The sequence below is a fragment of the Tenrec ecaudatus genome, chromosome 6 (assembly GCF_050624435.1).
Source record: "Tenrec ecaudatus isolate mTenEca1 chromosome 6, mTenEca1.hap1, whole genome shotgun sequence".
Lineage (NCBI taxonomy): Eukaryota > Metazoa > Chordata > Mammalia > Afrosoricida > Tenrecidae > Tenrec > Tenrec ecaudatus.
Genome location: NC_134535.1, coordinates 153,134,519 through 153,150,999, shown reverse-complemented (window position 1 = coordinate 153,150,999; position 16,481 = coordinate 153,134,519).

The following is a 16,481-nucleotide window of genomic DNA, read 5'->3' as shown; positions in this document are numbered from 1 at the left end:
CCTCTGGGTGGGTATAGCCTTTCTTGAGGATTCTGGGAACTCCTTCTCCTGTCTTCCTCCTTGGAGGTGGGACTCACACTTTCCTGCTGGTCATTCCTGCTGACAAGACACATGGAGCTACACTGACGTAGCCAGAGCCCTGGAGCTGGAGGAGTCATGTGGAGACCCACTGCCAGCACTGAGCTGAGTTGCTTCCACTGCCACTGGATCCACAAGACTTCCAACTCAGTGGCCTGTGAACTCCCTGCATTCGGCATCATTGCATGTGCTGTGTGAGTCTGAAGAGGAATTGATAGACTGGTATCGAACATATGGGCTAATATCAGACTTATGGACTTGATCTGGACTGGGTTGGGTTGTTTTCTTAATATGAAATTGCTCTTTGAGATAAAGCTCTTTCTTATGCACATGTGAGTGTCTATGAATTTGTTTTTCTAGTCTACCCAGACTAACACAGGAGCTATGAGGAGGAGGAGAGAGGAGGCTGAAGTGACTGCAGTCTGCCAGGAGGAAGAAGAGTGTGTGTGGGAGGGAAATGGGTATTCCCATAAAATTGTTATTTTCTATAAAACAGAAAACGCACTGCCAGGGAGTGGATGTTGGCTCCCAGCAATCCTGTACAACAAAGGCAGAGTGCTGCGGTGGGTTTCTGAGGCTGTGACTCTTTATATGAGCTGGTGGGCTCGAACAGCCCACCTGCCAGTTATCAGCCCAGGGCTCCCTTCTCTCACTCTCCTTTCTTTACAAAAGTCTCCTCCACAAGAACATGGATATGCAGAAACCTGACCACGGGGTTCTCTCCTGACCTGTTTTTGTTGGGGGGGGGGGGAGACTTGAAGTCGCAGGATCGGCGTTTCAGTGGGATCTTTCAGTGGGCTAGCTGTGCGCACTTCTAGGGCTGCCACCGACGTGGTGGTCCAAACAGCAGCTGCAGACTCTCTCAGTAGTGGAGGCCACAACGGAAACCAAGGGGTCACCAGGGGCATCCCCCCCCCCCCCGCCAAGGCTTTAGGGAGAGATCTTTCCAGCATCAGGGCTCCTGACACTTCTTAGTTTGTGGAAGCGTAACTTTAATCTCTGCTTCCATCACCACACGGCCTTTCCCTGTGGGCCTCTGTGTCTCAGAACTCCTTCCTGCTCCCATCTGGACACTGCTCATTGGATTTCAGAAGCACCCTCCACACAGAACGATCTTATCTCGAGGTCCCTAACTTTAATTACGTCCACGAAGAGCCTGGTTCCCAGTCGGGGCACAGTCACCGTTATCAGGACTTGGGCCTGGGACATATCTTTGGGGCAGACACAGTTCAATCCATGGCGCTCGCTATGTGCTGCTGAGAAGGTATTTAATTCTTCCAAGTCTCGATTTCCTCCACTGTGACACCCTTGGAATCCTAGTTCCTGTGGAGGTCTGAAAGATTAGCTCATTGAACTGAAAGCTCTATACGCTCCCCCCGCACCCCCCTGCCCCCTAAAGGCTGATTTAACTGCTGTCATACCGCAGCCATAGCCAGGGCTTGGTACATAGTAGGGATACCACAAGTATCCATTGATTGACTGAATGAATCTTATGATCACTTTTATTACAAGGGAGGAGATAGGACATGAAGGTGGCATAGAGAAGCAGCAGAATTCTGCGCTGGTGAGCAGAGGGCAAGTGCAAGTCTCCTCTGCCTCCCAGATGGGGTTCCTTGTCAGGGGAAGCCAGCCCCTAACGCATCACTACGGGTCCAGTCGGCGCAATTGTACAGTGATAATAATTCAAGATCATAGTAAAGTTATAGAGAGCATGAGAAATAGAAGTATTGAAATAAATGGAGTGAGACATGATTCATAGTAGCATGCTCGCCTCTGCTTGGTGGTCTACGTGGAGGGAGAGCAAGATTTAATGCTAGCCCAGGCTTTTTATCTTCTCTGGGGACATGCAAGCCCCCTAATTACAGGTGAGGACATATGTCACAGGAAGGGACTGTGCTATAGGTAATACAGCAATGAGAGGGGGTGGTCTAGGGACATACACGCAATAGGAAGAGGAGGGATGGGGGTATACATGTGACAAGATGGGCGGATCCTAGAGTTAGGATGGCAGCTTAACTTTGACCTGCTCTCTGGATCTCCATAGGAACCATAATCAGTAGGGTGTAAACCCCACCTACAGGAACCAAATAGATGACTGCAGGCATCCATTGTGTCCTTAACAGCAGAGAGTGGGGCCCACTGCAGTCTGGCAACTGATCGCCCTCAGGGAGGATGCCTGTGAGCATCTGACCTCTCCCCACAGTTCCTGAATTCCCCACAACTGGGCCAGCTGCAAGGAAAGCCACCCTGTGCAACAAAGTCTTGGAAGCCTGACTGAGCCCAATGGTCCCGACGCAGGGGCCCTCCTGATGTTCTGCATCCATGAGCCCCCTCCCCCTGGGGGAATAAAGAGTAGTCAATAGAAGAGGGGGAGTCCTAGCGACCCACCCATGAAAGTGCTCAGATGCTAACCAAAATATCAGCCAGTTGCACCCATCAGCCACTCAGCATGAGAAAGATGTGACAACCTACTTTGAAAAGATTTACAGCCTTGGGAACCTGAGAGAATGGTGTAGGGAGCCCTATCTGACCTTCTCTGGCTTCCTATTGCCACATGGCAGAGGTCAGACATGTGTCTCCTTCCATCCTTCTTGACCAATTTTTACACCATCACCCTCTCCCCCCCCCCCCCCCGTGGCACTCTACTTGTATGCTGGGTTCCATAACTCGTGGCCACACAGAACGCACAGATAGCATGCATGATTAAAGGGGGTGGGGAGTTGATCTTAATAAGCCAAGCTCGGGAAACATTAAGGATTCAATCATAACAAGTCCCCTCCAATCAGCAGCCAAGTCTCTCTCTAGTCCTTAGCCATTCAGTGATCCATTAGTCTCTACCTCTGGGGGCCAGGAAGTCAGATGTGTTAGTCCAGGTCGACTAGAGAAACAAATTTATAAACATGCATATGTGTATAAGAAAGAGCTGTATATAAACAGTAATCATATAGTCAGAAAACATCCCAGCCCAGTTCAGATCAAGTCCATAAATCCAATATTAGCCCATGTGTCTGATACCAATCTATAAATTCTTCTTCGGACTCACAAAACACATGCAATGACGCCAAATTCAGGAAGATCACAGACCAGTGGGTGAAAGACTTGTGGATCCAGTGGTGGTGGAAGCATCTTAGCGCTGGCTTGGGGCTCCACGTGGCTCCTCTAGCTCCAGGGCTCTAAGGTAACTCCGTGTGTCTTGTCATCAGGAATACCAAGCAGAGAGTCTGTGTGTCTGGCCTCCAGTGAGCTATTTATCTCCATAGTGCCTCCAAATGAGGTCATCGAGCCGCAGCCTGATTGACATGCTAAAAATAACCCCTTCATTCTAAATAATCTCACATCGGCACCAGATTATGTAACTATCACACCAGCTCATTGCTCTACCTCACAGTCTGGCAGCCTTGGCGCCGATCCTCTGTTCTGTACCATGGTCTCCTTGTCTCAGCCTCTGGTGCCCCTGGTCTCACCTCTGCCACTTCAGAAGGGACCTCCAAAGTGCCGCGCTGCTGGCTCTTCTTCCAATGGATCTGGGGTCTCTCCCCAGGCTGGCGTGACTCATCACAGGAGTGGCAACTAAAACGGACCAATCCGCTTCATTCGTGTTACACATGCCTTGTGTACACAGTCCCACTCGTTCGAGGGAAGTTAGAGACATGGATAAAAGAGCCAGATTAAGGTAATTTATCCCATTACAAAACTATATGGGTTATTCAGTGGTGGGATTCAAATAAATGAGTATCCAGTTCGCTGCCCTGATGACCATTTTAAGTACAGTGGAACCTTGGTATTCGACCGTATCAGTGCCCGACGTCATCGGACTTTGATGTGAAATATTGAGAAAATTTTCCATGGGAGCTCGAACAACACATCAGAATCCAACCCGAAGCCCGTGAATTTTTGTAAACAAAAGCAGTTCGTGTTTCTGTCACTCAGCGTTAGCTGGCGCTGTTAGTACATGTTTCAACCTTTTGCCGCTGCGTTACATATGTTTTGCTATAATTTTCTCAGTTTTGGGGGGGGGGGTTTGTACTGTTTTTAGATAAAAAACATGGGTCCTAAGAAAGAATTTTTGGAAATGAATCATCAAGAGAAGGAACTGATTAACCATGTCATCGATATTGTTGATGATAGTTTAATAAACCCTTTTAGAAAACAATTAAAGAATCGCCAACAGCAGACTACATTAGACAGATTTTTTTTTTTTAAGAGGAAAGCCAGCCAGGTCCTAGTGAAAAAAGGCAAGGAAGGGGGGAGAAAAAACTCCTGAAAAGCAGATATCAGTTAATTTGATGGAAGGGGATTCCCCTTCCAAACAATGACTCTCTCTCCACCTCCTTCCACATCCCTGTCCACAGATCCAGATCCTCATCAGTCTCAAGGTATGGGCCATACTGTAGTTGTTAAAAAACCTTTTTAATGCTGTGTTTCTTATTTAAATTATATTATTTAACTCTGGACTTATTTACTTTGACATTTCTGTGTAGTCCTTTGTATAAAAAAAGCAAGTTTAGGGTAAAAACTTGGTGGTCGAGAACAGAATAATCCATTTTCAGTTAGTTTTTATGGGAAAAATTGATTCGGGAACTGGGCTGCATCGCACCTCAAAGCTTCTTCTAGAACGGATTAGCATCAAGGTCTGAGTTCTACTGTATGAAAAACCACCAATATACCCAAAGGTTGTTTACTATTTCATATTTAAATAGGAATAATAAAAGCACTATGCAAAACTGGATTGTGATAAGAAAGAGCTTTTGAAAGCTAATGAAAATATTAAATACTACCGGACAGCAATTAAACTGTTATTGCAGGTATTTCCATATTGCTTCTTGGTTGGAGGCCTCACCTGCAATGTTTTTCACTTTTATTACGAGCATAGTTCCGTCGAGTTTTTTTATACCTACAGACAGAACGAACATTCCTGAGGGCACTTAGAACATGCTGTTGAGCAGATGAACATTAAAAAAAAAGAGTAAGAGAATCACTAAGATCATGTGTAAAAAATGTACATTTGTGATTTCCGTTGTAGGTGGCAGGCCCGCTTAGAAGGACCCCTGATTACAGGCGCCATGTTACCAACTGGTTCCCTGACCTCAGCCAAAAGTTAGGTATCGGTTCTGCTGAACCGGTGCGAACTGGCTGAATCCCACCACTGGGGCTATTTGACTCTGTCCTTAAAAGGTAACTAGGAGTCGGAGGGACTCTACAGCAGGTGTGAGGAGGAATTGGGATTTCAAGAATGAAGTGGATCTTGGTGACAGTGACTCAGGAAGTCCCTCATCTGCACATGTGACAAATGGCAGCTCGGCGGCAGTAGGCTTTGCATAGATTTACAACCTCGGCAGCAAGGAGGATGAAAGCCCGAAGGGCAGGTGCTCGGCAAATGGCTGCTGCTCGTGGAGACTTGTGCCAACCGTGTGTTTTGATCTATTCCAGAGAGGACACGTCAGAAACTTCATCCAGGGGCTCTTGGAACCAAAATAATCAGAGTCCAAAGCCCACTGTTTTCTCCACACCCCGTAGCAGGTCTCATCGCGGACACCCACAGCAGCTCATGGAGAACTGTGAGCAGGCTAGGGAAGCCTTTCCTCTTAGCGAGGGCCCCCAGGCTCTTCGTTGGCAGCCCACCAGCTTCTCTCGCCCACTTTGGCACAGCTCCATGGGCGTGGGGGACACGGTTGTGCCTGGGTGGTTTTTCAGTTTGCCTGGAGGCACTGCATCACTATCAACATCAACTTCGCATGCTTGGTTTTGAGTGGGGAAAAGCCCTGCTCAGCACAAGCCCTTTGATCTACTTACTGACTTTGAGAAGCAGGTCATTCCGGTCATCCCCAGGCACCCAGCCCATGCAGCGCTTGACTGTGCAGCCCTGTCCAATGGGCCTCCAGCGGTCACAGCGGTGGGGTCACAGAGAGCTGTGCTAGGCGCACACCCTCCTGATCGCCCAAGGAGCAGAAGTAGAATCTGCATGAAGCCTAAGCCAGGAGTGAATATGTTTGAACTCTTTGAAGAGTTCCTGTATAAACACCGTTGATAGGAAAGCCCAGTAGTCATGACAACCAGACAAAAGGATACCCGCTCACACACACTCCCCAGCATGCACACAGTTCTGTGCAGAATCTCTGCCAGGGCCTGGGCATGTTCCTGAGAAAGGAAGCCAGGGTGAGATGAGGAGGATGGCAGTGGGGGCTTTCAAGTTGGAGTATGTTCTTGGCTGAAGCCCCCACACCCCTTCCATGGGAGAGTGCCTCTCAGCCATCCTTGATTTGCCTGGCTTCCATTAGGGACGTCTATATAAGTCACAGAAGATATTGAAAAGCCAGAGCAGTTGCTGCTGGGGTAATTCCAACTCATAGCAACCCCATGAGTGCCAGAGGAGACCTGGCTCCAGAGGGTTTCCAATGGTCAGAGCTGGATGGCCAGGCCTTTCTTCCAAAGCACCTCTAAAAGGATTTGAACCATCAGCCTTGTTCTGGTTGATAACCGAGCGCTTGACCGTTGTGCCAACCATGGACCCCATCAGAGAATATATTGTACATCGATTACTGGATGACCAGGGCCAGGAGAAGGACATCATGCTTGGTAAAGTAGAGGGGCAGTGACAAAGAGGAAGGCCCAGGACCAAGGTGGACTGACACGGAGGCTGCAACAGGGGGCTCAACCATGCGAACAATTGTGAGGATGGCGCTGGACCAGGCGCCACGGGTTGGAAACGACTCATTGAGACCGAACAGCAATGCTGGATGCAGTGGGAAAAGAATAGATGGACATCTTTGGAAGGCATCAAGATCTTAATAGGAAAAAAAATCCGCTGAGTTGCTGGGCCAGTTGAGTGGGGAGTAGTCTTAGAAAATAAAGTGACAAAGGTATTGAAAACTACTGGCCTTGTGCCCCAGGTTCTGAGTGGTACATAAAACTCGCTGCCATCAAGTCAATTCCAACTCCTAGAGGACCCGGTCAAACTGTCCCTGTGGGTTTCCAAGAGAACAAGTCCACGGGAGTAGGAAGCCTCATCTTTTTTCAGTGGAGCGACTGGTGATTTTGAACTGCCTACCTTGTGGTTAGCAGCCCCAAATAACCATGACACCACCAGGACTCCTGAATGGTATCTGAAACAGACATTTTACGCTGACGTGCTGGCTAGTGTAACGTGGGAATCCCACACAGCCTTCTCATGCCTCCCAGAGAGACTACTTAGCCAAACAGAGCTCTACTCCCCAAGTAGGAAATGCCAGCGCCAAGGCAAAAGCCAAACAGAACCTGAGCTCCATCCCTAATCCTCACTGCAAATGTCCTTGAGACGGCCCACAAAACCACAGGAGTTAGGGCCCTGCTCCAGAGACATGCCCCAGACTAAGAAGTACCTCAGTGGATGGGTGGAGTGGAGGCTCATGCCGTTCCGAACAAAGAACTGTCCTTTTCCAAATGGAGTTGGCATGGCAGGAAGTGAGAGCACCAAGATCCAGCTGGCCCAGAGAACAAGGAGGGAGTGTCTGTGCTCCAAGCACCACCCAAGAGCACTCTGAGGGCCTCTGGCTGGGACAGACAGAAGTCTTTGTGTCAAGCCTCCCCACTGGGCCCAGCTCTGCCCCATCTTTGCCTCCTAGTCAGAACCAGGCTGACCAAAAGCCAGAGGCCAGTATGAGCGCCAAGAGGAGAAGACAGCTCATGACCTTGACCCATCCTGACTCACTGGAAATGCCCTCTCTCCCTTTTGACACCACAAGAATGAATCAGGCTTCAGCCTACAACAGCGTGTCCAATCTCAGAGACGAAGGCAAAGGAAGCGGGAAGAATTGACAGGAAAGGGACACTATACTAAGAAAACCATTTATTTTTCTTCTTTCAATTCATTTGGAAGGGGGTAGTTGGAACCAGCAACTAGCAGGACTTCAAACAGGTTCCCTCCGGTTCATCCCCCTCCTGAGAATTGGCATTTCCACCCCAGTTATACTGAATCTTAGACTCCACAGTTTACCAAGATCCCTAGCCGATCCTTAGAGATACACATAGCCCTGATGTATAGGTGAAAATCGCCTTATGCAACTTCTCAACAGGAAGTTGAACCAGAATGAAGCATTTCCAAGCCCTGCTGGATAGAAAAGTAAAAGACAATCATTTATCATTAAGCACCGCTAGGGAAGGGGAACTGGTTGTCACCTGAGCCAGAAATAGATGGAACGGCTGCATCCAAGAGGTAGTATCAGTGGTGTGCGATCCCAGCAGAGAAAGCCAACGCATGACGGTCCCCTGGGGTGCACTCAGTATCCTACCCCCCACCCCCGACATGCTTCCTGTGGTTTCCAATGGCTGCGATCTTTTGGAAGTAGATCACCAGGCCTTTCTTCTGAGGCACCACTGGGTAGATTCGAATCTCCAACTTTTCGTTTGTGCCACCTCCGGACCTTTCCAAGAGAAGCCACTTAGGATGGGAAAGGTTAGCATTTTGAAAAGAGCAGTCATTCCTTGGAAGAAATTAAGGCCTTTGGCCCCCATAAAAAGTTACAGTCTGGGAAACTCACAGGGGCCATTCCACCCTGACCTGAAGGGTCACTCGGAGTCCAAGTTGACTGGATGGGATTGACTTTGGAGTTTTTATTAGAGCTTAGATTCTGAACACTGGGTTTGGGGGAGGCTGTGGTCTGTAGGGAGGAACCCTGGTGGCACACTGGTTACGTGTGAGGCTGTAATCTGCATGGTTAGCAGTTTGAAGCCGTCAGCAGCTCCTTGGGATACAGACTGGGCTTTCTACTCCTGTAAGCGGTTAGCAGCCTCGGAAACCCACAGTGTTACTGTGAGAAGGCATTGACTTGATGGCAGTGAGGTTTGGTTTTTTTCATGGTTTACAGTGGGAACCCTAAATCCATTTTAAGTCTCCACCTACAACCCAGCTCCCCCAAGTTCTCTGTGACCCATAACCTGCACTGTGACATGCTTTGCCTTCAGGCAGAGTAGGTTTGAAGGTAAATAAGGGCCACTCCACTTGGCCAGCCCTCTAAGGGACAGGCTCTCCCCCAGGGGCTTCCTGGGTGTGCCCTTCATGGGAAATGGGATATTAGGATCACATGGTTAGGAGTCAAGCTTTTCTAATCTGCAAATGTGTGTGTGTGTGTGTGTGTGTGTGTGTGTGTGTGTGTCCCAATCAGCGTCCGTTTCCCACTTCCATAGTCCCAGTGCATTCTGTTTGTCCTGATTTTGGAATGAATTCCCTTTAAATGGCATGCTTTATAACTCAGTCACGTGACTGTGAATCCTTAGGGCACCATGATGACCTCATGTATGTAGCCTATCTCATCCAGATGGTTGATATTTTTGGTCTCTGTCTCATCTTTGTCCTATTGAAGACTTAATAAAAGGAGCCCTGTAACGTATATTTGAATTTGGGGGTCTTTTGCCCCTGTGGAACAAAGGAAGGAAGGGTCTTAGTGAAAACCGAGTCAAAGTCCCAGAGCCCAGCCAAGTGGTTAGAGGAGAAAGCAGCTGGCCAAGAACTAAATGAATCACTGAATCCACCAGAAGGGTGCCTGGAAGGACCCAGTGGGATTCAGGAAGGAGAGAAAGAAGGCACCCCGAGGAGGACATACCTGGCATTGAAAAGCCTTTGAAGCGGGCATCAGAATTGCCCAGCAAGGCCTGCTTTCCCTCTGTTCAGGGACCACCTTCTCTGGGCCTGGCCGGCGAAGGGGATAGCTAATCTTCCTGTGCTTGGGGAAGTCTGTGAAATGTGCCGAGGGCATGCTGCCCCCTGGGAAGTGAACTGTGGGAGAGACGTGTGCATGCTGCAGGGCAGGCCTCTGTGTCTCTGTACCCTTGAAGCTTCCTTTCTCTGCCTGGATCTGGAGGATGCTTTGCAAGAGCCGCTACGGAAGCTTTTAGTGCTGAGTGTGGGTTTTTGTTGTGCTGAGTTTCATGAGCTGTTTACTCTCACGGGGAGGGAAGATGTGTGGGGTAGCTCCACACCTCCTACCCAAGGAGAGGCTGTGAAAGCCAGCAGTCTGGCTTGGCCCTGCTCAGCGAGTGCTGCCGTATCATCCGAGATGGAAAGGCTTGGAATGTTCTAGACGTGGACCATTGCATCCTGTTGGAGACCACTGGGAAAGCCCACTCCCCCAGGACGGTGAGGCGGACATTCTGTTAGGCTTCTGGAGTGCGCACGTCGAAGCGTTTTATAATCCAAGTGAGTTTTTCTGAAGGAAGGGAAAAGTTTCAGGTTTTACAGTCTCAAAAGGGGTCCACGCTATTTCTGGGAAATGTGTCAAGTCGCACGGAAGCCGCGCTGGGGTTCACAACTGAACTGGGCACGAACAAACACGACGTAGAAAAGAGCACCCACACGTGTAGACCTGGAGGGTGGGGGACATCCTGGGAGGCCAGAAGCCCAAGAACACTAGAGGCTAAGAACATGTGGGCCAAGAGGCTGTGGGCCCTGAGTAGGCTGGAGCAGGCGCATGTGCACCTACACAGAGTGGGGAGACCCCACTCTTCACCTGCCGCTGACCAGGACCAAAGTAAGGGAGCGAGGCCTTTCCACAGCCAGGATATTTCAAACCTCTGGCTGGAGAGGCATGGTTGATGATATTGGTTGACCCTATTGGCTGAGTTAGCCCCACCTGTGATGTACCTAAGCCTAAGGTGGGTGTGTCTCAGGTATTGGTTTTACCTGGGCAAAGGGGGCTTGTATCTGCGCATGCTCAGTTTGGGTCTCTCCCATGGATGTCCAATGGTTGCCTGATTTCTTTCCAACCACCTCTATGGGGGCCTTTGCAGGCGTGGGAGGGATAACCCTTCTGCCCCCAAGCCAGCTACCTAACAATTCCATGATCAATCAGCCTAGAAGGGGCCCATCTTCCCATTAGGAAATCGGGAGCAAGGCGGGGAAAGGAGAAACAGCTTTCCTTTGTTCTTACAAGGTTGGGTCTGTGCTACAGGGCTGGGATTGGTTCAAGGGCAAGTTCCTTTAGCTCCCACAACCCTGATAGGCTGGGAGGCATCCCACGTGAGTCTGTGGGCTCTGGACACAGTTCATTTATTCAGCTCCTGCTCAGTTCAGGCACTGTTCTGATATTATTTGCACCGTACTCTTTTACTGCCCAAGGCTTGCATTCATTCATTCACCCCGTAAAGTCTTATCAAAAATGATTATCTAATCTGAGCTCTTGCTTTGGGTGAGGGAGTACGAAAGTAGTCTGTACCTGTCCTTTGGTTACGCCTGAGGCAATGCTCCCCTAACCACCCAAACCATCAGAGGTACCTCTGCAGGAAGTAGGAGGAAGGCATGTGGTGGGAGCCGATGCTCTGGGTTCCTGAGACACTTCTCCGGCAGCGTGCAAGACAGGAGATTTGTGGAAGGGTCCCAGCAAGACTGGCGGAAAGAAACCCTGGGAGAGTGTCTGGCGTTTCTACTCACGGTCGCCCCCTGGTGTTAGAAAGTAGCACTGAGTTCCACTGGGATCTCAAGGCCTTTGTCTTTTCTAAGACCCGTGCTGGGTAGTTCAAATCTCGACCCCAGCAGTTAACCCTTTGCACCACTGGGGACTTGTATAGTGACCGTGAACGGAACCATTGGTGGCGTTGGGTCAGGGGACACTGGATGCAATTATGTAGAAGATCATGCGTTTCAGGCAGAGTATGAGGAGGGAAAGCAGTGGATTCAAACAGGAGAAACACTTGCTTGGCAGCGGAGCGTTTGATTGTTCCTACCTCCCCAGGGGCTCCTGTGTCTCTACAAATACAGTATTTTCCTTTTCAGGGGTGCTTGGTCAGGTCTTTGGGGCTGGGCCTCTCAGTGTTCAAAGCACCAGACTTCTGGGACGCTGAGACCCTGCCCCTTTTGGAAAAGCCCAACTCTTGCCAATGAAATGCCTGGGAATTTATCTTTTTATAAATTTATTAGCTTGGTGTTTTGTTTTTTAATTGAACTGGAATTTTTTTTAATGTTTAATTCATTGATTTCCAAATGCATTGACTGGCTTACTGTTCAGAGCAACAATTACTTCTAAACACTAACCATCAAGAATTTCATAAGGTTGTAAGTAAGTAAGTAAGTAAAGTAAAAAAGACGGCCTGGGATTTGAAGTCATGAACTCCTTCCAGGCTCTTATGTGTCGCCCCTTTGCTGCAGCCTCTGAGTGTCCCCAGGCAGCCAGGCCCCGGTGGACTCAACAAAGTGGGGGTGGAGTAACGAGTGCCAAGTTCCAATGAACGTCTCCTCCTTTTGTCCAGCCACACTGGAGGGCTGTCTTCCCACCTGCTGCCGCCCAGGAGATGTGTCTTCTGACTCCCTGCCCGGCCCCTGCGAGCACATGGCCTGAGACCCTGTAGCCCAACTGCAATGGGGTCGTTTCTAGAAGAAAACACAGGGGAAAGGGAGAAGGACTCGGGTTGCCGCCAAGAGAGCAGAAAAGAGAAATTAATCTCTCCAGGGCTGGTGAATGTTCGACGGGGCGGGGACAGTTTTTAGGAAGTCCTGCGCCTGGCACCCCCCATAGACAACGTGGGCTGCTGCTGGAGGTCAGGCGCTCATCCTCTCGGGCCCAACTTCCTCTCCAGGCACTGAACAGGTACCATCATTCTTCGCTTTGGGTTGAGAAAATGGTGAGTAATCAGTGCCTCCCAGATGCCCTGAGGGGTGACATCCACGCTCCCACAAACTCTGTCCCGGTGTGTGCCATCAACACAATCTCTATCATGCCAAGTTCCAGTGTCCACTCTGTGGAGCTGTGTCCAGGAGAGGGTTTGTCTTTGAGGAAGACACGCTTCTGACAGGAAGGTGCACTAAGTATCTATAATTCATCAAACATCATCTTCCACGCTCCCCTCCCCCCTTGTCCAAAGTTCCTTAGATGCTCTGTTAGGAAGGAAACAAAACCCTAAGCTTCCAAATCCCCAACTGTTGGATCGGGAAGAGTCCCCAGGCATCTTCTGGTGTAATGGTTTTCAAATGGTTCCTCCACCCCCCCACCTCCCCCACCACACTCCCAACCCCTTCCCCACCACACATACACACCTCCTTAAATCAATTTTTGCATAACAAAGCAACCAAACAAGTACTTTTGCCTTCCAGTCCACCCTGACGTGTGCACACTGACCTCATAAGTATCAGCATAGAATTGTGCTCCAATGGATTTTCAATGACTGGCATCTCAGAACTCAATCACCCTCTCTCTCATCCAAGGGGTGCCCTGCTGGCACTGCTGGTTAAGCGTTAGGGTTGCTAGCCACCAGCTCAGTGGTTCAACCATACAAGCTACTCGATGGGAGGAAGACGAGGCTGGCTACTCCCCCTAAAGATTTGCAAAGCCTCGGAAAACCCTCGGTAGGGTTGCTATGAGTTGGACTCGACTTGATGGCAGTGGAGTTTTGCTTTCTTTGGTTTTCATCCAAGGCAGCTCTGGGTGGACTTGACCCTCTTGCAACAGCCGCAATGACATGTCTGACCTTGTGTTAGACCCACTAGTCTAGAAAAACAAATTCATTGACACTCATACATGTGCAAGAGATAATTTTATATCAAGGAGCAATTATGCATCAATAAAACACTCCAGCTCGGTCCAGATCAAGTCCAATAGCCCATGAATTCCTCCTCTTCAGACTCATGCAGCACATGCAATGATGCTGAATGCAGGAAGATCACAGGCCGGTAGGTGAAAAGTCCTGTGGGTCCAGTGGCGGTGGAAGCATCTCCAGGGCTCTGGTTGCCATCTGCTCAGCTTCATGTGGCTTGTCAACAAGAATGTGAAGCAGAGAGTCTGTCTCCGCCTCCAGGGAGGAACAGAGGAAGTTCCCAGAATCCTCATGAGAATACCACACCCACAAGAAGGTGACCTGATTGACAGGCTAGCCTCCACCCATTCATTATTTTATCAAGTTGACATGAAATTGTGTAACCAGCACAGACCTCCTCTGGCTTCCTTATTGGCAGGAGGCAGGAGTCCGTAGTCCATCCTTGTTGATCTATTCTGACACCAACCATTCCTCTCCATCCATGCTGGGTTCAATAATGCATTGCAATGGCCACACGGAACTCACAGACAATACTCACAACTAAGGGGGGTTCTTAAAGAAGTCAATAAAGTATTACAAGTCAGGATCAGTAAACAGTAAGAATACATTCATTGGTTTCTTCAGCCATCAGTCAAGTCTCTCTCAGGTTCTTAACCTCTCAACCACGTGGTAGCCAAATCTTTCTCCAGTTTTAGTCTCACAGCCATGTGGTCCCTTGCCCTTAGCCTCCATGTGCTAGGGACTGAGGTCACCTGTCACTGTCCCACAGTTTCATGGTCTTGGGCCGGATAAGGAGACGATACCCCATCGTCTTGGACCTGCTCCTCTGAGTGTTTGTGAAGCCTCTGATTGAGGAAGCTTCCACCACTTCAGACGGAGATCTTGAACGTGCTCTTCCAAGGTCCTAGCGCTCCCCTTCAAAGATGGCTCATCCGCATAGGCAGGTGGGAGGTCATGAAAACTGACCAATACACACACCTTATTTGCATAGTTCCACACAATCCTTTGGTGGGAGTTACAGACACTTGGGTAGAAGAGGCCTATTCTTAATATTTCATTCCACCACACTTCTGATTATCCTCTATCAAGTAAGTGTATTATCTGTTTACATCACCCAGGGACTCCAACTATGGGGTAAAAGTCAAATAAAAAGTGGATAAAATGGAACTAGGTAGATTGGCCCAAAGTTTGGGGGTCCCAGAGACCTGTCTACTTGGGCCTCTTAGCACTACTTTCTCAGCACCTACAATGGCCTCAGATCCCTTCTTTGAACCCCTATAGCTTCTCAGAACAAGGTTGAAAACATCCCAACCAGCTTAACACTCAGGAGACTAGACTGAAGCTCAGAGAGGTTAGATTACCAGACCCTGCATTCCTGATCTCACACCCAGTTGATTTCTACCAACACCCCGCTGAGAATGGCAGAAGCCATTGAGGATGGGGTAACAGTGGGATGGGAGTGGGGGAGTCATAGAGGGTGGCAATGAGAAGACCGAATGCAAAGAAAGAAAATGTTCAACAATCTTCTTAAAAACCAATGGAGCATCCTCACTGAAGCGGGCCAGTAGTCATTTCTTCAGACATGAAAGTCAGGGTGAACCAATGAACACTGTTTTCATGAGTCAAGGAGGGACAGATTGTCTACGCTCTGTCTCAGTCCCTTGTGCAAGATGGCCACATCTCTTATGTTATGAAGTGCTTACATGATTGAGATAGTCTAATTACCAGAGTAGGCATTTTGCCAACTGTGATTTCTTAAATCAGTGATAATCTAAACTTAATGTTATAATGTTGGGGTCTTGCTCTAGACTGTTTGCTAACCAAGCTGTGAAATGTCCAGACTGGATAAACCAGGCAGTAGAGATGTAGCAAAGTCTCTGTTGTTGGTGTTAGGTGCTGTTACGTCGGTTCTGACTATAGCGACCCCATGTACAACAGAGTCCAACATTGCCCGTCCTGCACCATCCTCACAATTGTTGCTATGCTTGAGCACCTTGATGCAGCCCCTGTCAAGCCATCTCCTGTGAGTCTTCCTCTCTTTTCCTGACCCTCTGTGGTAGTTACATAATCTGGTGTCAATTTGGGACTTGAGAGGATTAAGAGTGAAGGGGTGGAGTCTAGTCTGTCAATGGGGTCATAGCCAATGAGACTTCTGTGTGGGCATGGCCCTCCCCTGAGGATTCTGGGAACTCCTGTATTTCCTCCCTGGAGGTAAGAGATGTTCTCTCTGCTCACTCCCTGGAGACTCTCTACTGACAAGACTCACTCCCTGGGAGATGCTCTACTGACAAGACACATGGCACTATGCTGATAGACCCTACGCCCTGGGAACTGAAGGAGCCATGTGGAGATCCCTGTCAGCACTGAAATGCTTCTCTACCACCACTGGATCCACAAGACTTTGCATCCACTGGCCTGTGATCTTCCTGCATTTGGTGTCATTGAATGTGTTTTGTGAGTCTGAAGAGGACTTGATAGATTGGTATTGTACATATGGGCTAATATTGGATTTATGGACTTGATCTGGACCGGGCTGGAATGTTTTCTCAATATTCAATTGCTTTTGTATATAAACCCTTTTCTTATACACATATGCGTGTCTACAAATTTGCTTCTCTAGTCTGCCGAGACTAACACACCCTCTACTTCACCAAGCATGATGTCCTTTTCCAGGGACCAGTTCTTCCTGATAGCATGTGAGAAGTATATGAGACAAAGTCCCGTCGTCCTTGATTTTAAGGAGCGTTCTGGCAGTATTTCTTCCAAGATGGGCTAGTTCATTCATCTCGCAGTCCACGTATTTTCAATATTCTTCGCCAACACCTCGCATCCATTGTTCTTCACGCTTCCTCCTTCATTGTTCAACTTATACATGTGAATGAGGCACTTGAAATGCAGGGCTTGAG